This window comes from Leopardus geoffroyi, chromosome B2, assembly GCF_018350155.1.
Source record: "Leopardus geoffroyi isolate Oge1 chromosome B2, O.geoffroyi_Oge1_pat1.0, whole genome shotgun sequence".
Classification (NCBI taxonomy): Eukaryota; Metazoa; Chordata; class Mammalia; order Carnivora; family Felidae; genus Leopardus; species Leopardus geoffroyi.
Window position 1 is genome coordinate 37,042 of NC_059332.1, and position 9,325 is coordinate 46,366.

General features: G+C 45.4%; 1 long non-coding RNA gene across 2 annotated transcripts; it reads right to left on the bottom strand.

The window, feature by feature from the left end:
• Window positions 1-3,114: 3,114 nt before the first annotated feature.
• On the bottom strand, window positions 3,115-9,198 carry LOC123607893. Of its 2 annotated transcripts, XR_006716962.1 has the most exons (4): window positions 7,832-9,198; window positions 7,478-7,670; window positions 7,132-7,278; window positions 3,115-6,064 (listed from the first exon to the last, which is right to left on the bottom strand). It is a non-coding gene; the product is annotated as an uncharacterized LOC123607893 (long non-coding RNA). The 2 variants fall into 2 exon arrangements; XR_006716961.1 differs by having other exon boundaries at window positions 7,478-9,198.
• Between the last annotated feature and the right edge of the window lie 127 nt (window positions 9,199-9,325).

Here is a 9,325-nt window from a genome sequence, read left to right on the forward strand (position 1 = left end):
TAAACATTCACTATTTGTAGATGACATGATACTCTATGTAGAAAACCCAAAAGACTCCATCAAAAAATTGCTAGAATTGATACACGAATTCAGTAAAGTCACAGGATACAAAATCAACATACAGAAATCTGTTGCATTTTTATACACCAATAATGAAGCAGCAGAAAAAGAAATCAAGGAACCAATCCATTTACAATTGCACCAAAAAACATAATATACCTAGGAATAAACCTAACCAAAGATGTAAAGGACCTGTACTCTCAAAACTATAAAGCATTTATGAAAGAAATTGAAGAAAACAGAAAGAAATGGAAAAGCATTCCAGACTCATGGATTGGAAGAACAAATACTGTTAAAATATCTATACTACCCAAAGCAATCTACATATTCAATGCAATTCCTATCAAGATAAAACCAGCATTCTTCACAGAGCTAAAACAAACAATCCTAAAATTTGTATGGAACCAGAAAAGACCTCGAATAGCCAAAGCAATCTTGAAAAAGAAAACCATAGCTGGAAGCATCACAATTCCAGACTTCAAGATGTATTACAAAGGTGTATTCATCAAGATAGTATGGTACTGGCACAAAAACAGACACTTAGATCAAGAATATCCAATGGAATAAAGACAGTCTTCAGCAATCGGTGTTGGGAAAGCTGGACAGCAGAAGAATGAACCTGGACCACTTTCTTACACCATACACAAAAATTAACTCAAAGTGGATGAAAGACCTAAACATAAGACAGGAAGCCATCAAAATCCTAGAAGAGAGAGCAAGCAAAAATCTCTTTGACCTTGGCCGCAGCAATTCTAACTAGACATTGTCTCCAGAGACAAGGGAAACAAAAGCAAAAATGAACTATCGAGATAAAAACTTCTGCACAGAGAAGGAAACAATCAGCAAAACTAAAAGACAAATGACAGATGGGAGAAGATATTTGCACATGACATATCAGATAAAAGGTTAGTATCCAAAATCTATAAAGAACTTATTAAACTTAATAACCAAAAAAAAAAAAAAAAAAACAAATAATCCAGTTAAGAAATGGGCAAAAGACTTTAACAGACACTTTTCCAAAGAAGACATTCAGATGGCAAACAGACACATAAAAAGATGCTCAACATCACTCATCATCAGGGAAATAAAAATCAAAACCACAATGAGATACCACCACACCTGTCAGAATGGCTAAAATTCACAACTCAGGAAACAACGGATGTTGGTGAAGATGCAGAGAAAGGGGAACCTCTTGCACTGTTGGGAATGCAAACTGGTGCAGCTGCTCTGGAAAACAGTATGGAGTTTTGTCGGAAAACTAAAAACAGAACTACCCCACAACCCAGCAATTGCACTACTAGATATTTATCCAAGGGATGCAAACATCCTGCTTCGAAGGGGCACATGCACCCCAATGTTTATAGCAGCACTACCAACAATAGTCACGTTATGAATAGAGCCCAAATGTCCATTGACTAATGAATCAACTGAAGAAGGTATGAAGGTATGAAGAAGGTATGTGTGTGTATGTGTGTGTGTGTACACACACACACACACACACACACACACACTGGAATCATATATACTCAGCCATAAAAAAGAATGAAATCTTGCCATTTGCAGTGACATGGACGGAGCTAGAGTGTATTATGCTAAGTGAAATAAGTCAGGCATAGAAAGACAAATACCATACGATTTTACTATGTGGAATTTAAGAAACAAAATTGATGAACATAGGGGAAGGGTGGGGAAGGAGCGGGAAAGATACCATAAGAGATTATTAAAGACAGAAAACAAACTGAGGGACGATGGAGGGAGGTGGATGGGGGATGGGCTAGATGGATGATGGACATCAAGGAGGGCACTTACTGGGAGGAGTACCGGGTGTTATATGTAAGTGATGAACCCCTGGGCTCTACTCTTGAAACCAATACTATACTATAAGTTAACTAACTAGAATTTAAAGAAAAACTTAAACAAAGAAACTGATTTGTGAACCCAAAGGTGAAAAGGGAATTCTCCTTTTCATTCAATTAGAGTGGATGAGATACTATACAACCCAGCCCCCACCCCATCTGGCCAGGGAAAGCAGACTGAGAAGCTCACACAAGCAGAGGACAACTTTATTCCTGCAGATCCTCATATCATTGCTGTGGGTGCTGTCTTTCTGACACTTGGGACGCAGCCTTGGACGTTCCTAACACCTGCTTTCCTACAGACTACTCATCAGGGTTAGTGCTCCTTTAGTTACTAGTCATGCAATGTCCTCTTGCCCTACTTCCTCAGGGTTTCAAAGTAGTCTGTAATATGCCAAGAGTGGATTAAATAAACCTCAGCACAATGTGAGCTACTGGTACGATCATGAAGTAGCCCCCGTGAAGAACCCACTAAGATCACATTGCATACCTGTTTAAAGCTGGGTAGTCCTTGAGGGAGGATAATATCCAGGGCCCTGTGTCTTTCTTAGGAACCATGCAGATAGAGCCCACAGAGATGTTGCACAATGTAGACAGGCTAGACGGTTAGTCTTATAGCCTCCAATCAGAAAGAAAAAGTGCCCCCACCCTCCTGATTAACCTGACTAACCTCTTTGGATATTAGAGGTAAAACATCCCATGACTCTGCACCAAATGCCTAGCAAGCAACATTTGAACAGGACCCTGGTGACAAAAAGCTTTGGAGGTGCCCAAGCTGCTGCAAAACAAGGCTGCCATTGGGGTCCCTGTCTCCTTCAGGAGATTTAAAAAAAAATTAATGTTTATTTATTCTTGAGAGAGAGACAGAGAGAGAAGAGTGTGAGTGGGGGAGGGTCAGAGAGAGAAGGAGACACAGAATCTGAAGCAGGCTCCAGGCTCTGAGCTGTCAGCACAGAGCCTGACATGGGGCTCAAACTCACAAACTGTGAGATCGTGACCTGAGCTGAAGTCGGACACCTAACCGACTGAGTCACCCAGGTGCCCCCCACTTCAGGAGATTTTATTAAAATTTGTCTTAAAAAATTTTAGTAGCAAGGCAGTCACATGATTCTACAAACAGTAAAAAGTTTTACAGATACTTCTGCCCTAATGTTATGTATGTATCCCTGGGGGAGAGAAATTCACAAGTTGCAAAACGTCCACAGAAATAATAGGGTTTATAGTGGAAAATAGTGTTTTGGCAGCCAACTCAAAACCTACACACCTCTGTGACCACAATACCAACAAAATGATAACAATTCCCAGCACAGTTTGGAAAAGACGTGTTAAACTCCTAATAGATAAAGATTATAACATGAAATAAAGGGCTTTACTGATATAAAAGGCAAAAGTAAAGATCTCTTGAGAGTATGAGGGAAGAAGGAAGCTGTTGGTTCATGGAGACAGGCAGAGGGACATTACCACTTGTGTTTCAGGACAGGGGCATCTGGGTGGTTCAATGGGTTAAGTGACTCTTGTCTCAGCTGAGGTGTTATCTCAGGGTGATGAGGTGGGCTCCGAGACAGGCTCTGTCCCCGGTGTGAAGCCTCCTTTAAAAAAACAGCTCTTTGGGGCGCCTGGGTGGCTCCGTTGGTTGAGCAGCCGACTTTGGCTCAGATCACGATCTCACGGTCCATGAGATCGAGCCCCGCGTCGGGCTCTGTGCTGACTGGTCAGAGCCTGGACCCCGTTTCAGATTCTGTGTCTCCCTCTCTCTGACCCTCCCCCATTCATGCTCTGTCTCTCCCTGTCTCAAAAATAAATAAAACGTTAAAAAAATTAAAAAAAAAAAAAAACAGCTCTGGGATAAGCAGTTGAGGTTTTGCCAGTGATGGTAGGCTCTGGCTCACCACCTTGTGCTTGTTTCTGTTTGGCTTAAAAAAGACATCTGGGTTCATTTTGCTGTCCTGCCACCTTCTCTCCTTAAGAAGCAGCCTAGAGAGCTCCAAACACAACCTTACCCCAGAAGTGCAGTCTGCCCAGCAGCGGTCACTTCTTCCAGTGCACACACGTCCTGTGTACATTTCCCGTGGAAGACAGCAGGGAGAGCTCCTGGGGGGCAGCCTAATGAAGACTTCCTGCTGCACTTTTGAGGGCCTGCACAGACTCAGTGGTGGCTGCTCTCATGCAGGAAGGGTCTGCAGCAGCATATTAATACTCTCATTCCCAAAAAAGGTGCATGATGATTGGGGGAGGGGGGGGGACGTAGTAAGCATTTCAAAATGGAGGATGTATCAGGGCTCCTGGGTGGCTCAGTCGGCTCAGCGTCTGACTTCAGCTCGGGTCATGATCTCACAGTTCATGAGTTGGAGCCCCACGTCAGGCTCTGTGCTGACAGCTCAGAGCCTGGAGCCTGCTTCAGATTCTGTCTCCTTTCTCCCTGCCCCTCCTCTGCTCATGCTCTGTGCCTGTCTCTCTCTCTCAAAACTAAATAAACATTTAAAAACTTTTTAAACAGGGACTGTGTCCAAAAAGAGTGAGGAGGATGGAGGAGGGGTGAACAGCGTCACACACAGCCCTGTTCTTCCGTGGCCGGCTCTGTTCAGTTGTGTTTGGTACTTTGCTGAGCTGGGACACTTGCGTGTGGCACGGTGAGGCTTCCATACTTTGCTGACACTCCCCTACTTATTCATTTGCTGTAAGGAACACTCACTGCCTCAGTAGGGACAGGAAAGTGTCCTGCCCCTGCTCCTGTCCACCATTTGTGCAGTTCACTTCTCGTCCTCAGACACATGGCAACTTTCTTCAGTTTCTTGTGTATCTTCTAGTTTAGGAGAATATCAATAGAGTCTTTGTTCCGTCCTCTTTTTTAATACAAAGGTAGCCTATCATACGCTGTTCCTCATCTTGCTGCTTTCACTTAGGAATGTACTTGGAGATCTTACCAAAAGTACACAGAGAACTGCGCTGAGATTAGTTTTTCATTGAATAGGATTCCGTTGTATGAAGACATGAATGGGGGAGAGGTCCAAAACTGATGCACACATGGGTACATGTGCCAGGATACATGTGGGATAATGTTTATAGCAGTGTTGACCATGATAGCAAAAAGATGGGGACAGACCAAATTCCAGGAACAGTAGAATGAAGAAAAAAGAATGCAAATTGTTCATATCTGAAATACTACACAGCAATGAAAATGAAGGCATCAAACCTAAATGCATCAAGATGGTGAATCTCAAAAACAAAGACAAGTCACAGAAGAACACGTGCAGGGGGATTTCCAAGTACAAAAACAGGCAAAACCAGACAAGGTACTATTTAGAGTTACAAACATGTATAAAAAAGAAGCATAAAGAAAAACCAAGGAATGATGAGCACACAAGTGCAGATTGAGCCTTATGTCTGGGGGAGACCACGAGTGAAATACTGCTTAGGGACACACAGTGAAAGGTACTGGGAATGTCTGATTTCTGAAACGAGAGATGAATGCCAGAGCCTACTTTATTACCTTACCATTAACGCTTTAAAACATATAACGTTATTATGTATACTCTTGAACACATGGTATATTTCACAGTTTTTAACAGACTGAGAGGAAAGGAAATGCAGAGAGCAGGTACAGACAAGATTTTCAAGTTATAAGGAACAGACATGAGAGAAGGGCTGGCTGAGGAAAAATGATTGAAAAACTTAGATATCAAGGAATGTTTCTCTTAACGGGAGATATTATATGTTTATGCTCACGAGTTAGTGAAAAGGTAGAAAATGCTGGAGCAGGAGATGGGATATTTGTGGATGCAGAATCTCAGAAAACAGAGGGGATGGGATCCAGCCTTGTCTGTGGTGGTGTCTCCCAAGATGGCTCCAGCCTTGTCTGTGTGGTGTTTCCCAGGATGGCACAATAGTCACAGAGGTTCTGCTGCAGGAGAAGTTGCTGGAACTTCCCAGAAATCCACCGTCTTGGGTGCAGGAGAAAGCCGTTCACACCAGGAACACTCCAATATAAAGCCACCCAAGCGGGGTGCCAAGAAGCTGCTGGTGGCTGTGTGTTGCTGACCATCATGCATTGCAGACACTGGATGTTAGGGAAGTTTCTGGTGCTTTGGGAGCTGGTGCTGGGAAAGCCAGGTGCCAGCTGCAGGAGCCTGGCATGGAGCACACCAGAACTAGGAAGCAAAAATCATTTTCTTCCTTCAAACACAGAATAAATAAACTGGTTTCTCCAACAAATTAATAGTGTGAAACTAAAGGATTATTATAGATAAAAAGAACATTAAAAGACATGATAATAAAATGCCATATACTGTCAAAGGATAATTTTCAAAAAGTTAAAAACAATGGTCCTATACAAATATAAACTGAGCATGTATCAAAGTTAGATTAACATGGGGACCAGTAAAAAAAAGAACTATTCCAAAGACATTTCAAAAATCAGAGCACACATGCACATTGAGTGCACGTATATTATATCTCTACTGAACAATATTCATTGGCATTGCTACTGACCAAGAATCACTTGCATCTACATAACTTTCCATAAGCTAACATCTGCCCATAGAGAGTCCTCCAAAAATCCTGCCATGGTAAGTCCAACAGGGCTGTGCTAGAGAATTAGATCGTTGCTTTGTGGGCCTGTTGGAAAATGCTCCAGTGTTGCTCAGAAAGCATACACAGTCATCATTTTGCCCATTTCCAAGTTTGGGATTTTTTTCCTTAATAGTGTGGCCCTTATTTGCATCTGGATTGAGACAACTTAATTGTAAAAAGACATCTTTGAGAAAATCAGGAGGTTTGAATATAGTCTGAGTGCTAAAAGCTATTATGAAAATATTGATTACGTGAATACTTTTACTTGGTGAGATGGTGGCATTTTGGTGATGTAAGCAAATGAAATCCCCGTGGTTAAAAGAGCTAACTTTTAGCTTTTTCTAAGCTTTTTTAGATAGCTTTTTCTAGCTTTTTAAGATAGTCATTTATTCTGGTCCTGATGCAAAGGCATCCTTCGTATGAAAGATTCAGACAAATGCTTTGCATCTTTACCAATGGAAACCTCATATTTTCAAGGACTTTTGTTTGGAAGCCTCTTTGCAAGCACTCTAATATTCTTAAAGCCTTGAGATTTACAGATGCCACATTTTAACTCAATATATTTATACTGTGCAAAGTCAGTTTTAGAGGGGACCCCCTAGTTCTTCCTGAGGTTAAACCTGGGTTGCTCCAGGAACATACTTACAACATCCTGTTGCTTAAGATTCTCATTTCAGGGGCGCATGGGTGGCTCTTTCAGTTAAACTTCCGACTCCTGATTTCAGCTCAGGTCATAATCTCAGGGTCTTGAGTTCAAGCCCTGAAGTGGGCTCTGTGCTGGGTATAAAGCCTACTTAAAAAAAAAAAAAAAAAAAAAAAAAAAAAGATTCTCATTTCAAATGGAAGTAATTATACTACACCCTTTGGCCTCCCAACACTCACCGTTCCAGAAGTTTTATATGTACTATCTTATTTAATCTTCACAGCAGCTCTGTGAAGTGGGTGTAATATGTATTATCTTACTTAACCCTCACAGCAGTTCTGTGAATTACCATCTCTATTTTGCAGAGAAAGAGCCTGTGGCACATAGAGTTTGAGCAACTCTCCAAAGTCACACCGAAAGTAGCTGAGAGTAGGATTCAAGCACATGTAGAGCCAAACAGAGACTTGACTCCAAAGTCAGACATCTAATCAGCCGCATTTACTGCACTGGACTCCATCTGGTGTGAGCACCGGACCAGAGAACTGGAAGAAGGAATTTTGGCTGTGTTCCGAGAAAGGCGGGGGGCCAGTAAGTCTGAACATGCAGCAGCCAGAGAGGATAGTACTACCCTATGCTGCTACAAATCCATCTCTAACCACAAAACAAGGCCTGGAGTCAGCATTTCCACTGCTGTAACTCAGACCTGAGAAGGTATGGTGTGCTGCAGCCAGGCCGGTTGACACAGCTTCAGAAAGCTTCCAGAAACGCCCAAGCGGAGATCATTCATTCAACATACATTTGCTGAGTGGCAGGCAGGTGCCCAGAAGGAGGCAGGGAACGTGTCCACTCTCATGGGACGCACAAGCCAGGCGGGCAGAGACACCGACAGGAGAGTAAGATGCTTTCCAATGCTGACACGTGACAGAATGAAGGCCGGTCTAAGACGCCACCTGAGCCGCTAACAAGAAGAGGGCAGCTGTGTGAGGGGCAGGGGCAGAGTGTTTCAGGCCAGACGGGCTGAAGCACAGGGACAGAGACAGAAGTGGCTCAGAGAGATAAGTAGGGTCTTCCTGCGTCTCTAAGAGGGCAGGGAAGGTATCATATAATTTGAAGCCGGGCAGGGGACCTCTATGGCTACAGAATGGCCTCTGAGTGGGGCAAGGGTCAGGGACAGGGAGAGGACACACCAGTAGCACGGAATCACGTAAGCAGCATTTTACGCACGCTTTCTCCCACAACACCCACCACAAGACCAGGTGGCAGCAGTTTCCAGGCTGTGCTGAGACCACACCCAGAGCCCAGGCCGGCCCGCGTCCTGTTCAGAGGGTGAGGACAACACCCCTCCACCCCAGAGAGGGGCTTCGAGTGGCACTGCGGCAGAAAGGGAGAGAAGACTGCCTGGCATGGGGGTGGGGGCGCACACGGAGGTCGAGAAACAAGGGCGCGTAGGTCTGAATGGCCCACTGCGAGAGGGCCAGGGGCGGGCAGGTGCTAGGGTTTAGGACCCCGCCAGCCACCCTCTTACCCCTAGCCTGACCTTCCGGCGCCCTTAGAGGCGGAGACACGTTGGCGGCTGGCGCGGAGCCTGGGCGCACGCGCCGGAGCCGCCACGGACCCTCCCCACCGGGGTCTCAGGGACTCGAGTGTCCCGCATCCAGCCCCAAGGAGGAAGACAGCCGCCCCGAGCGGGGCCCGGGCACCCGAGCTCTGGGAAACTCGGTGTTCCCTTCTGTCCAGTGGGAACAGTAACGCCGTCCTGTTCAAGGGTATTCTGCGTACGGCCCCTCACTCGTCGCAGGCGCTTCGAAAACAGCAGTTAATTTTTGTAAACAGCGCCCATTAAGTCTGTGCTTGCTAAGGGCCTTCCGGGTTCCGGAGGCGAATTTAGGCCACGTTGGGGGCGAGGAGGCCTAGTTGAGGCCGAGCGCCTGGTGCGCGCCACCCCGCCGCAGAGCCCCCTCCGACGCCGACCCAGCGCAGGGGGAGACAAGGGATCCAGTCGGAATCCTGCAAACCAGCCGCCAGGTTTCGGAACCGGGTCCAGCCATCCCGCCGCCGGGAGCGCGCCCCGCGTACCTGGGCTCCGCCCCGGCGCAGGCTTTCCCCTCCCGCGCCGGGCTGGGCCCCCGATGCCCCGCCCCCTGCAGAGACCCGCGGATTTGCCCAGTGATCAGTGACGTAGCAGAGCTGCGGGCTC